This window comes from Paroedura picta, chromosome 3, assembly GCF_049243985.1.
Source record: "Paroedura picta isolate Pp20150507F chromosome 3, Ppicta_v3.0, whole genome shotgun sequence".
Lineage (NCBI taxonomy): Eukaryota > Metazoa > Chordata > Lepidosauria > Squamata > Gekkonidae > Paroedura > Paroedura picta.
The window spans coordinates 29408879-29423325 of record NC_135371.1 but is presented as its reverse complement, the minus strand read 5'-3'; the positions used below and the strand labels follow the sequence as shown (position 1 = coordinate 29423325).

Sequence of the window (14447 nt, the reverse complement as noted above, 5' to 3'; positions counted from 1 at the left end):
GGAAGAAGGGAACTTTTGTAGCTCTCAACTTTAACTTGTTAAGGAAAAGTTTATTATACTATACAACAGAAAGGTTTAGAACTGAGTTCATAGATCTTAGTAAAGGTAAAGGTAAAGGTATCCCCTGTGCAAACAGCGAGTCATGTCTGACCCTTGGGATGACGCCCTCTAGCGTTCTCATGGCAGACTCAATATGGGGTGGTTTGCCAGTGCCTTCCCCAGTCATTATTGTTTACCCCACAGCAAGCTGGGTACTCATTTTACCGACCTCGGAAGGATGGAAGGCTGAGTCAACCTTGAGCCGGCTGCTGGGATTGAACTCCCAGCCTCATGGGCAAAGCTTTCAGACAGCATGACGGCTGCCTTACCACTCTGCACCACAAGAGGCTCTTATGAGTACAGGCTGTTAATTCATATAAAACATAAATCACACCATATGCTTATTTCACTAAGAACCATATATGAGCTTTCAGGTTCAACTGTCTGTTTTGTCAGAGACTTGGTCTCTCCTTAAACCCATGAGGAGCCTGTATTGCCTGTGAGAGCTGAGGCAGCAGCAGTTCCCCTATCTTTGAGACACACACTTGTTTGGCCCAGAGATCTGCTATATCCTCTCTCTTCCACCAAACTTCCTCCTCAGCTCTTCCTCCAATACCATGCCTCCCTCTGACTTCCTAACTGCCCTTGGAATTTCCCTCTTAAAACCCTCCAAAGCCACCCCCACCTTTTTCAGGAGCGCTCCCTCCCACTAGGGATTCCTAGGTTGTTTAGACTTCTATCTGCATGGGTCCATCACAACAAATGTTGCAAAAAAACTCTAACAAATCTGGGTACAGAAAGTGTGAGTCTCTCTTGTAGTTCTGTGAGCGCAAAACTGTCCATAGTAAAGACTAGAAGCAAATCATGGTACACAAATGGCGTGTTGAAACAAGGTAAGAACAAACAAGGAGATACAAAAGATGACTTATTGGGAAAGTATTCTAACATTCCACATCCTGTTTTAAACATTACTTCTATGTTTCAGGACATACAAAATAAAGCAAAGCTTCCAGAAAGTGTTAGTAACAGCATAAAGATGAGGAAGAAAACAACAACAGTAGCAGATCATATATTTCAGGAAATAAAACGCAATACATTAATTGGACTGTGATAGGCTTATTTACTTTTACTCTTTCTATTCTTATGATATGGATTTTACTATATTTTTCTTCACCTTTAAATATGTACAGAGCAGTTTCTCTATTTCTTCATTTGCCCCCTGCTATTCCATGGAAAATCTAGGGATTGTCTTAAACATACATGGAGTTTCCATACAACTTCAGTACAACATTGTCTTTTCCTGCTTCTTTCTTGCACTGGGGACAATCTGTGCATTTTGAGTCCTCGAAGGTTCAGCACTCATTGCATATTATCTACTCCCCAAACATGGTGATACTGATTCACTTGCGGTTGGGATGCAAACTAAACCTGCCTCCCTTCATCCAATGCAGACCACTTATCTTTATGGAAAGCTTCTCTTGGGGAACAGGGAAGCCTGAGGAATGGCATGAGGTGGCTTAGTAACAGGAAAAGGCGGGCAGAGGGCAGTGTCTGTGGAAGATGTTGGGTAGGATTCAAGCCTTTGTCTCCACTTCTATAGGATATGAAGTCATTTTCATTGTAGTGAAACTGAGAAAGGGTTTGGAATCTCCTGCCATTTTCATTTGTTCAGTAAGAAGATGCTTCCCTACAATAATTTGCCCATTTCACTTTTGCAGTATAATAATAATAATAATAATAATAATAATAATAATAATAATAATAATAATAATAATAATAATAATAATAATAATAATAATAATAATTTCTAGCCTACCACTCCCGAAATGGCTTGTGGTGGGTTACAATGTGCATACAATCTGAATAAAATTACCCCTAAAAACTATAAAATGCACCACAATCCAACACAAAGACCAAGATATACAATGGCGAAAAATCAACTAGGAACCCACAGAAACAAAAGTTCTGTAGACAAGACATTTGCTGTGAGTGCAGTCATAAAAGAATCACACCTTTCTAATGTCTCTGAAGCCAATGAGATTAGATGGTTGTCATTCTGTTTAGGATTGCGTGGACAATCTTTGTGTGATAGTAGGGGTGGTGCCAGTGGTGTAATTCCCAGGCCCCGCGTGTTTGAAGTCCCATTTCCACAGGGGTCTGGTCAAGTACCCTCTAACATGCGGCAGCTCTGATCACACAGTATATTTTCTGCAAAAATGAAGAATTCCAATTGCATAGTCAGATCCTATGGGAGTTCAAATGAATGCAGTTCAGGTGCACATATTAACTATCTGGACAGGTTTAATAATAAGCAATTTGCTGCTTAAACTCAGAGAATTGTTGCAAAGAACAGCAGGGCAAAGAACAAGCTCCCCACTTCCATCTCTGCAGTAAAGATCCCCTTCAGGTGTAGGGGGCATTACCAGTGCATTTGAAACCCTTTGTCAATTTCATTGCTGCTGCATTTTTTTACATCCCCTCTATGCCGAAGTTCAAACAAACTGTTGTTCATTCAATCACAAGTACCTTTCTCTCCAAGGAGAATATGCAAGAGTTTGCACACCCAGATTCTGATACCTTTTGCCGTCAGCAGATATAAAATCAAATTGATTCAGACATGTTTGAATTTATAAAGCCAAAAAATAGTATTATGCAGTCCCACTATATCTCCATCCAGCTCAATATTGTTTGATCTGACTGGCAGTATTGTTCCAAGATTCAGAGCAGAGACAGGCCTTTCCCAGCATCTCCTGCCTGTGATATCTAAGATTTCAGATACTGAATTTCTAGATCAGGGGTAGTCAAACTGCGGCCCTCCAGATGTCCATGGACTACAATTCCCAGGAGCCCCCTGCCAGCGTTTGCTGGCAGGGGGCTCCTGGGAATTGTAGTCCATGGACATCTGGAGGGCCGCAGTTTGACTATCCCTGTTCTAGATATATACTCCATGATGTGTGGCTGGTTTTAAAGCAACTGTTTCCATATCATAAAAATGAGTGACTATTGTTTTGTAATTATATCCACTTAACAGGCTTTCTCAACTGAGGTTTTGTGAAACCCCAGAGTTTCTTGGCAGCCTTGGAAGGGTTTCCCAAATGGGTGGGAGTTAATTTTTAATATATTTTTAAAATCTGTTAAACATTTATCAGGTGATATTCCTGCACAGTGTAGGGGGCTGGACTAGATGATCCAGGAGGTTCCTTTCAAATCTATTATTCTATGATTCTATTATTCTATTCTATATGGCCATAGATGGTCATGTCAACCTGCCTTCCCCTCTCAAAATGACCAATGATCGACCTGGAAAGAGTGTAGCTCTAAGTTCATAGCTATGCTTCCCAACCTTATTCTGCATGATCATGCCATTTCTGGGATTTCTTGAAGCCTGAAGAATGTTTCAGGTGGCCTAACTTGCATAGCTGTGCCAGAGAAATGAGTGAACTTTGGTTGCTATGGTCTGGATCAGAATTGGACAAATTGTGGCTTTCCAGATATCCATGGACTACAATTACCACAAGGGGCTCATGGTTAATTGCAGTCCATGAATATCTGGAGAGCCACAATTTGTCCATCCCTGATCTAGATTTTGGGCAGTGCGTTGATCTAGCTGGCTTTTTTGGTCCTTTCCAACTCCATCATGCCATGCTTTAAACATGTAATAAAGATGCCCTCTGCATACAGATGATCATTTCTTTGGAGCTCTGACCCACATTTGGAGCTCTGACCCCTTTCCCCCGAGCTCTGACCCACATTTGGTGGCATAACTGCATATATGAGAGAGAACAGAGAATCTGTCCACTTTTTCTAACATTTCATTGGAACTGCTACACCTACTTGTTGGAGAAGTGGAGAAAGAGATGAAACTGAGGCATAGGAAATGGAAACCACCTGCTGCTGAAACTGACCCAAACAAAATGTCTAGTTCAGGGGTAGTCAAACTACGGCCCTCCAGATGTCCATGGACTACAATTCCCATGAGACCCTGCCAGCATTCGCTGGCAGTTTGACTACCCCTGGCTCTAGTTTGGCCAGTTTCACAACTCAGGCAGAGTCCCCAATGACCCTGAATATTAATGTGCACTCACACTTTCAAAGAAAACTTTACAGTGTTTCTCAACAGCAATCTTCTTCGTTCAGGCTCAGCAGTTATGAAGAAAAACTGTTCCTGCCAAAACTCAAAAGTCACTACAGTTGCTGGAAACCAAAATATAGTAACCGCCAGGCGCGTTGCATTCAAAACAGCAGCCTACTAAAAACATGTAGAATCTAAACACGCAGACATCCGGTTTGGCAAAGTCTTGATTTTATAATTCACTCAACAAACATTCTCAATGAAGGTGATTCTCAAAGAATCCTTGGCACTCTCCCAGCTTCTGATCAATCTGTACACATTCTAGGGCAAACTGATGTCTGTCATATGTGTTAGATCTGTCCACCAAAATCTTATGAAGCAAGGGGAGGGATTAGTGCACAGTGAAGGGAGAATGGAAAGGTACAGAATGCTTTCCAGATGAAGAAAGCTGATTGGAGGGAGAGCACAGGTGAGGGATCTGTTCAAGCTTCAGCCCTTCCTATGTGTCTTGCTTTTCCACCCCAATTCATTGGAATTTGGCATGAAGCTTATTCAGACACAAGAGCTCTCACTGTCACTTCAGCTTTGCCCAGCCATTGCTAGTTACATTAGGGTTGCCAACTCTGGTTTGGGACGTTTCTGAAAATTTGTTTTTTTTTGGGGGGGGGGAGTCCAGGGAGAGCATGGATTGGGGTAGGATCTCAGTTGAGTATAACAGCATATAATCTTTCCATTTTCTCCAGTAAAACTGATCTCCAGAAAATTTCCAGACCCCATCAGGAGGCTGGGAAACCAAAATTACACCCATGTAATATACAACGTTACATATATTTTTTAGAAATATGCCATTGAGAGAGACAGAAACTATTTCCAAGAATTACACTCCACTGGAATCCAAAATCAAAAGTCTGCAAACTTGAAGGTGCACAGTCCAACCAATGCTCAAATCCAGTACCACACACGATCTCAAACCATAGTTTGGCGCTTGTCAGTATCAGCATACAAACAAGGTTTCCTTCAACCTCCCAAATGCAAAGAGACTCCCCTCTGGTCTTTCCAAGGCACCAGTCCTGGCGTAAACTTTAGCTGCATAGCAGTCAAACACTGATTTGGGATTCCCCCCCTCCCAATTCCTGGAAGTACCCAGCCTTCTGATCTCCTTGAGTGGGACTGGTAGGGAAGAGCCGGATCTATCACGGCTGGACTTTAGACAGTATACCGCCCTAGTCGTTGTGATTACGACCCTGTGAGCCACTCTTTCGCCTGTCTGGAAGCTCTTTTTTCCAGCACTGGGAGAAAGAGACCGAGATTGCCCAGAAAATCCTCTCCAGCCGCCTTGACAGAGGCCAAAGGGAAGCACTGGCTTCTCAGTCGTCTCAAAAGAAGGCAACGTTTCGAAGCCAGCTTAAAAAGCAGGGGCGCCCGGCGAGGGCAAGGGACGGCAGCCGTCACCACTCCAGCCCAGGCGGCCATCCAGGCGGGGAGACCCGCCTCCGCCCCGTCCCTCGACCCCCGCGCTAAATCCCTGCAACCTTTCGCAGCAACTGCTGCTTCTTGGCCATGAGGGGCGTCCCCGTCCCTCGTCTCAGCGTTCCGGACGGCCACCGAATCGGCGGGGCCGATCCAAGAAGTCGATAGCTAACGATTTCCCATCAAGGTGAGGCAGGCAGACAGGCAGGCAGGCGCCCCCCCCCCCATTTCCCTCCTCCCCAGCTTACCTGACAGCCCGAAGGGGTGTGCGAGCAGGCTGCTCGCCGGGAGCACTTCGGGGGTGGGGGGGGGCGGGGCGGGGCTGGGCCGGGCGGAGGGACCCGGGTGGAGATGGGGCTGGTGGGGCAGAGGTAGGACTTTGCCAAGCGGCTCCGGCTCGCTGGCCTGAGCGGCAACAAAGCAGCGCCGTCCCAGGCCGCCCCCTCAATCACTTTTGCCCGGTCCACCCAAAAGAAGAAGAAAGAGAAGGGGAGGGAGGAGAAGAAGAAGAAGAGCTGAGGGGGGGGGGGATCTAGCGAGCGGAAAGGAAGAAGGGTCCCTCCGTGACTGGCATCAATATCTCCTTCGGCAGAGCTTCAAGGGAGCCATGGCAACGAGCCCCCAAACCTCCCAAATCTCTCTCCGCTACACACACACACACACACAAGCCACAAGCACACACACACACTCGCTGCTGCTCTTCCTGCGGCTCAAGGGAGGGGGGGGGAGGCAGCCGGAGCCGCCCCCCTCGCTCCAGCCGGGCTGTGGAGCTGCAGAGCCGGGCGCGACTCGGATGGCCCGGTGCACGGCCGAGGGGGCTTCGGCTACCTGTGGAAGAAGACCGACGCGCCTCACCTGGCCACTGCGCTGGCCCAGAGCCGCAGCCGGTCGGAGGAGCCCCGCACTTGCTAAGGCCATCGGGCTTCCCCCAATGCAAGAGGGAAAGGGACGGGCCAGGAAGCCACGAATAGGCTCGGTGTGGGTGTGTGTTAGGAGGACACGCCTGATCTCCCCTCAGTTTCAGCAAGCATTAGGACCCTTCCTATATTATTATTATTATTATTATTATTATTATTATTATTATTATTATTATTATTATTATTATTATTATTATTATTATTATTCAGGGGCCCATATTCTGTGGCAGGCGTACCTCCACACATGGGCCAGGTGTGCATTGGAGCTCCTCCCCCTGAGCCAGAAGCCGGGAGGACCCTAAACCCGGCTCCCAGCGCAGCCCGTCTCTGGCTTCAGCGGGAAGGGGAACGGGACGGCGCCCAGGCGCCTTAGGGCGAGCTGCGGCGCTCCCCGCCGTCTCCCTATGGGGCAGGAATGCGGGAGGACTCTCCCTCCCTCCCTCCCTCCCCTCCGAGACAGCAGCCCAGCGAAGTGGACGGAGCCGGCAGCTGCGCCGATCCCCTGAAGAGCCATCCGGTGGGAGCGCTCTTCTCTCTTCCCCCCCCCTCCCGCAGCCGCCACCACCATCACCACCACTACCACGTCTTCCCTTCCTCGCCATGCGGAGCCACCCGACGTTTCCAAGAGCAACAAGAAGCTCCTGAGGGAGCGCGCCTTACCTCGCCAGGCAGCCAGCCGAGCTCTTTCCCCCGGAGCGCAGAGAACCGGCGAGGGGGGGGGGGGTGTATGCGCGCGCGCGGGCGCGTGGGAAGCGGGTCCCGGGCGTCCAGCGGAGGGGCGCGCTCTTCCTCGGGCCCCGCTGCCCTCGCGCCGCCGGCTCCTTTCGCCCCAGGCGGCCTGCGAGGGGAGCGCTTGCGTGCGAGGCCGCCGCCGCCGCCGCCTCCTTCGCCGGCTTACCGGCGGTCCAGTCCCGGCATGTTGCAGCTTCCCCTCGCCGAAGGTTCAGGTGCGCGCCACGCCCTTCCCGCTGACAGGGAGCCGCCTCGACTGGCGCGCGGACAAGGTGCCGATTTGAAACTTCCCAGGGACGGGAAGAGGGAGAAGCAGTTAAAAAGAAAAGATGCGCAGGAGGGGGGCAGCTGTGAAGGATTCTCCCCCCCCCAAAAAAAAAGTAATTTGGGCAGGCGAAAGCTTTGAAGGAGCCTCGGAGCTACTTGCAAACACTTTTCCTTTCCTTTCCCCGCAACAGACACCTTGTGGGAGGTGGGGCTGAGAGAGCTCTGACAGAACTGCTCTGTGAGAACAATTCTAAGAGAACTGCAACTGGCCCCGGGTCACCCAGCTGGTTGCATGTGGACGAATAGGGAATCAGACGTGGCTGGCCTCCACTTTCTCAACACTACACCATGCTGGAGAGACAGCTCTTCTTCAGGTCACATAATCACCCACCCTTACCCCAATATGATAAAACTGCACCCATCCCCTTAAGTTTTGAACCACAGGAATAAAGTCCTCTGTGGAGGCCATGTGGTCTTTGTCCTGGCCAGATCTTTATTATCTGTCAATTTGCTACCTTTCTTCCCAATGAGGAGACATTATTCCTCTCTATTTGGTCCTCAGACAATCCTGTAACTGAGAGAGCATGACTGGCTCATAGCTGCCTACCAGCAGGTTTCCATGGCAGAGTGGAGATTCAAACCCAGTTCTCCCTTGTCCCAGTTGGATGCTGGGAATCATTGGACTCTTTCAGGGCCATGTGGCTGCCAGCATTTGTCTCTTCTCTGCTTCCCCAGCTGCAATAGATATCATTGAAGAAGTAAGACTGGTGGAAGGGATATATAATGTGAATGCTCCTTGTATTAGCCTTTACTTTTTCTCTGAGCTGCTGGCTTTGCCTTCCATCCGGAGCCTAGTGGAAAGGAGTCATTTCAAAGTGGCATTTGCTTTGAGGAGGTAAGGTGAAAACTTGCTGTGATGGTCCAACCAGTCAATTCAAAACTTAGCCAGATACAAATTTACCTCATGGAAATGTTTTTTTTTTTCACCTCAGGGCCCCAGGGGATGGACCAGAACCAATGGGATGAAATTCATTCAAAAGAAATTCCGCCTAAACATCAGGAAGAAGTTCCTGACAGTTAAAGCGGTTTCTCAGTAGGACAGGCTTCCTCAGGAGGTGGTGGGTTCTCCATCTTTAGAATTTTTTAAACAGAGGCTGGATAGCCATCTGATGGAGAGGCTGATTCTGTGAAGGCTTAAGTGGGTGGCAGGTTACAGTGGATACGGTTGTGACTGTCCTGCATAGTGCAGGGGGTTGGACTAGATGACCCATGAGGTACCTTCCAACTCTATTATTCTACTAGTAATCAAGCCCATTGCAGTTCGAAATGCAATGGGCGCTAGCAGTGAGAGTGGTTTGGGGGGGGGGACTACCTGCAGTGTTTGGGCGGGCTTTGAAAGGGGAGAAGGGGGAAGGGGAAGGGGAAGGGGAAGGGACACGCTCCCACCCCCCCCAGCCACCCCCTCTCTCAGAACCCCCCCCCCCGAAAAGCGGCGCCGCGGTCCTCCCTCCCAAGGCGAGTCAGAACCCCAGGTCCACTCACCGCCCTCGCGCTGGTCCTGGCTGGTCTCTGCTGTTTGTCTTCGGCCATCGCACTTGCTGGTTCGTGGGGCTCCGTTGGGTGGCGGGGCCTCCCCCGAGCAGCGGTTCTTTTCCCCTTCCCAGCCCTGGACGGACTTCCCTCCCGCATTGCTTGATCCACCCACAGGTGGACTAAGAAGCGCTCAGGCCGGGCTAGCCCATTGCAGGCAGCCGCTGTAGCGAGACTGTTGTTTTGGCGCAGGGGAGTGACGTCAACCTGTCATGGCTGCCCCCGTGCGACTCCCACGTGGGCCAGTCATCCAGGAAGCGGCAGCGGCTGAGCCTGGTGCGTCAGCGGAGGTCGGTGTCTTCGCAGGGGGAGGTTTCGGTGGGTTCCAGCATGGCTTGACGTGTGTTTTAGTCTAACTTCGGCGGTGGTTTTTTTTTTTTTTTTGCTTGGAGGAGTCCGGGAGTTCCCCCAGGCGGCGGCGGGTCTGTGTTTTTTTTTTTTTGAGTCCGGGAGTTCTCCCAGGTGGCGGCCCGAGCGGCGGGTCTTTTTTTTTCTTCGAGGAGTCCGTGGGTTCCCCCAGGCGGCAGCCTGACACGGCGAGAGGCGCTTTGCGCCTCTCGCCGCGTCAGGCCGCCCTGCAGGGAGCCCCCGGCAGCCGCGCTCCGCGGGACTCCCGGGGGCTCCCTCAAGCAGCAGCCTGACGCGGCGAGAGGCGCTTCGCGCCTCTCACCGCGTCAGGCTGCCGTGGGCTCCCTCAGGCGGTGGCCTGACGTGGCGAGAGGCGCTTTGCGCCTCTCGCCACATCAGGCTGGGAGCAACTGCGAGCCGCGCGCAGCGCGACTCACAGTTCCTGGGCTGGGAATTGGAGGGACCAATCGGCAGGCGCGAAGCGCCTGCCGATTGGTCCCTCCGATTGTCTGTCATGAGGAAGGGTCCAATCTGGACCCTTCCTCATCCCGGACTCATCCCGCCCCAGGACCCCTTACTGTTTTATTTAGTCCGTGGCGCCCACGGCGCCACGGGCGGTTTACAGATGATTCTAGGGCAATTCTCGATCCAGTATAGCTTTGCTGCTTGACAATGTCCATCAGATTTAAGTCCAATCACGCCACAGAGACCAACAAGAGTTTCAAAGTTTCACAGCTCTCTCTGTCAGGTCTTTGACACTTGAAAGCATATCCCCCCAAATCCCATTGGTCCCTAAGGACTGGACACAAATCTGACTGTTCTACAGCACATCAGCAAAGCTACCTGCTGGAAACTATGTAGCATATACATGTTTCCAAACATGTTTGTCTCATTCATATCTATAGATTCAAATGGATAGCCGTGTTGGTCTGAAATAGCAGATCAAAATCAGAGTCCAGTAGCACCTTTAAGATCAACAAACATTTATTCAGGGCATGAGCTTTCGAGTGCATGAGGAAGTTTCAGCAAGAGTGCTTGCACTTGAAAGCCACGAGTTTGAATAAATCTTTGTTGGTCTTAAAGGTCCTACTGTACTCTGATTATGTTGTCAGTCATATCTATTACCTTTTATTTTATTTATTTAATGCTGCCTTTTCACCCAATTTAGGGTCCCCAATAATCTTAAATATACATACACAAAAAAACTCCAATTACAAATAATTAAAATGAGACACATGGACATGCAGGAGGGAGGTCAATGATAATCAGCGAAAGAATCCAGACCAAACAGACAAGTTGTCACAGCTTTGTAGATGACAATTATGGAATCTCCCTGGGGAGGGAAGTCTCCAAAGTGGATGCTTCAACCCTCAGGTTGCTGGCCTTCTAGCTGCTGTTGGTGGGGGCCTCTGGAGATGACAATAGTAGTCAGATGGGTTCATATGAAGGGTAGGTAATTCTTAAGATATTCTAGCCAAGACTGAGTAGGGCTTTAAAGATCAATACCATCATCTCAAATTCAACCCCCAAGCAAACTGGTACAAGAAAACTGGAATGACATGGTCCCCATAACCCACTCCAATGAGAATTATTGTTACAACCTTCTGCACCAATTGCCGTTTCCAAGGATTGAAGTAGTCTGACCTAGATATTAGCAAGCCATGGTTGGTGCATACTGGAAAACATTGTAATGCGTGAAACAGTCTTGAAACATTAAGTCCTGCACCCCAATAGTTTTATTTTATAAATGATGCTGGTGCTAATTGTAGCCTGTGGTAAACACAACACTACTGCCACCTGCAGCCATTTGGAAACGTAGGGGAGAGGCCTAGGCAGTGAAGCAGAGCTTAGGGGACAGTCTTACAATTATTGGTTTCCCAAGGCTTCATTTCACATAGTTATGGCAATATATGAATGGGGACACGATAAGGGTGAGATGTGAAAGTTAAAGGTTTTTTTTTATTATTCATTATTTGGGGAACAAATTAATAACATACTTTGTGCATGTCTGGTGATAATATCCATAGTCCTTGAAGTCATCACCCACAGGGTGAGTCTTTTATATCTGGTTCCTGCCACAGTTTGAAGGAATCAGCCTGTGTGATGGAATCCCAGATTGCCCCCCCCCCTTCTTCTTCTTCTTCACTCATCCTTCCTAGTAAAACAGAGGCATTACTTTGCAAGAATAATTCAGGAGCAAAATTGCTCATATTATCTCAGATCCAAAACTGAAGTAAAACTCAAAAAACTGGATCCCTCCTGAACAAAATTGTCATGATCAGAGCTTTCCTTTGCTTACCTCATGGGTAACAATGAAAGAACACAGAAGTAGCGATGTTACTCTGCAGATTTTAAAAACTATTCTATCTAGTGCTAACCAAATATATGCTTTTAAAGAGAATTTTAAAAAGCTGAATCCCTCCCATTATGTAAGTGAACTGCCTTATATAAAATACTGAGCATGGAAAAGACATTTCTTGAGATGTTCATTAAAATTACAGCAACTTGACATTGCAACCTGCATTGGATACTGAAAGACAAAGCCTGCAAATGCACATTTCCTCTCAAAACTTGCAATAAACTGCTCACAGGGCTTCAGGTGATACATTCACCCAGCTCAGATACTCTAGATTTCCTTTTTCTCCTAGACTAGAAAATGCTGTGGCTTCTCTCACCTCTATGTCGTTTGCATAAACATGATTCACTTTGGGTAGATAGTAATTGGATTCCAAACCTCCCATTCTAAGCCACCATATGAGCACCATCTGGAAGCTCCTGTCAGGTGCAGAATTTCGTTTCCTCAGGTTTTCTATTTTAGAAAGAAAAAGAAAAAACACCACCAATCCCAAGCACATTCCTAGTTCTCATAGCAGGAAATAAATGTTTCAAATAAGAAGGCGTTGAAATAAAGGTAGGTTGTGGAGTAATTCTGCTTGGAATTCATCAAGTATTGTGTATTTTTTTTCTTTCACTTTGCCTCCCATTTTTGTAACTGTTATTCAGCTCTTCCTTCCTTCCTTCCTGCCTCCTAGGCTTGTGGAAATATTTGGGGGAGAATAGTATATGCACCAAAAAGAATAATAGAAACAAGCTGACTACCCACATTTTGTACTGAAAGCAAAGAGAACGACTGGGATTTTAATGTTTTGGTATTGCATCTTAAATTGCCTGAGGCAGAATTTGGGTGGATGTGTTTGAGTGGATTTGGTTGGCACATTCCTTACCCTGGTTATAGGGCTAGTCAAACAGCTTTCATACCTTGAAATGTATTAAGTTTTCATGAGAGCTCTTCAGTCAGCTTCATAATTTCATTTTGTCATCTCCTCTTGCGGGGTGTGATGGCTGCTGCTCCCACTCACTATTTTTATGGTTTGGGATCATATGCAGCATGCCTCCTTCTCACATTGTGACAGGAGCTCTAGGCCATATGGCAGAAATCCAAGCTGTTGCTGCTTACTACATAAGTAGTAAACTATTTTGGAAAATGGGACAACTCTAGTGAGGGAAGAAACTGCAACAATCTATCCCATTGCATAGGCAGCTATGTGACTGAAGTACCCGTACTACCTGACAAGAAACCAGGACTAGCCACACATACCCCAAAGCACCTGCCTTCACTGCTGTTCCACACTGGCCCTTTCGGTGTTCCTCTATGCTGAGTACCCCCAGGGAATCTTCTAGGGCTGCCTATGGACAAGCTGTGCCTGGAAGGAGAGCTCATTCTGAGCAGAATGACTCTGAAGGAACCCATCTGTTTATTATTTAGAGAATTCCTATACCATCCCTCCAGAAACTTGCTTGAAGCATCTACACCAACTCAAGAAAGCTACCTTTGTGACATGGCAGTTGTTATAACACAGCATGTACTTATGGCAACTCATGTCAGAAGCTTAGGGCCACCAGATAGAAGCCAACACCGTGGCTATTCTGAGCATCACCCTCTGATATTCTCCAATGTCCAACTATTTTTTAGGAATGGGGGTAGGAAGGGGATCTTATTATTGTGCTGCCATGTTGTGACATTTTAAAGTCTTTTAATGGGAGTTTTAATGGGTTTTTTAAGACATTGTCGCTAGCCATTTGGGAGTGGCAGGAAATAAATCGAAATAATAATAATAATAATAATAATGATAATGATAATGATAATAATAATAATAATAATAATAATAATATTTAATTATGTAACATCTCCCTGGGAATGGCAGCCGAGGGGGGATTGTATGTGGCAGAGGGGTTTAGTTGAAGTTTTTAGGAATGTTATAATTGTACATCTTAGAATTTTAACCTGTGTTTAAATTGTTAGGTGCTGCAAGCTGGCTGGTCTAAGAGTTGCAGCATATAAATTCAACCAATTAATAAATAAAAAATAAAAATTATCCTTACCAAACCTGGAGCAATATTGGTATGGTTTGATTCTTATGCCATTAACTGAGGAACACAGACTTCAGCAGTTCCCAGGTTGCAAAAGTAATTTGAGAAGAAAACATCTGGGCACTGACTTTAGCCGCAAGTTTAGGGGAAAACTGGGTTAAGAGCTGTGATGTCACAAACATATATGGAATTTTGATTATATGGTTTTTCCTTTTTCCCCTGAAAAATTCACAAATATTAAGCAGAATTATTTGAACTTCCCTCCAAATTCAAATAGATGGTTATCCGGAACAGGAATCTCAAAACCTCCTTCATAGGTTACTTGATAATAGATAGAGAAAATCACATTGTGAAACTTTTGCACTCAATCCTAATTGACCCCTCCCACACCCACTACAACCACAATCCCATATGACTTGTTCGTGGTAGTCCTGTGATCCCCAAAACATCATTATGGAATCCACCCTGAGTTGAGGATCAATCATCCACATCATCCTCTTGGTAGTTAAAGAGGGGCCCTCATTCCTTTTTCAGTAACTGAAAATACGATTGGACCTAAACTAAGAAACAAATGACCTTCCTCTGTTTTTTGTCTGCAGTATTTGGGATTCAGGGGGATAGCATATCTAGGTACTAATATT

General features: G+C 47.2%; 1 protein-coding gene across 10 annotated transcripts in view; it reads right to left on the bottom strand.

Annotated features, from left to right (window-relative positions):
* Positions 1–7455, bottom strand: part of CHL1 (cell adhesion molecule L1 like) — a 305295-nt gene extending 297840 nt beyond the window's left edge. For 6 of the 10 annotated variants that reach the window (XM_077325211.1, XM_077325215.1, XM_077325209.1 and 3 more), the window contains exon 1: positions 7159–7455. The gene's annotated coding sequence lies outside the window, so the exon portion shown is untranslated. Of the gene's footprint in view, positions 1–5829; positions 6112–6436; positions 6551–7158 lie in introns of those variants that run through there. The other 4 variants (XM_077325212.1, XM_077325217.1, XM_077325213.1 and 1 more) reach the window with 2 other exon arrangements.
* Between the last annotated feature and the right edge of the window lie 6992 nt (positions 7456–14447).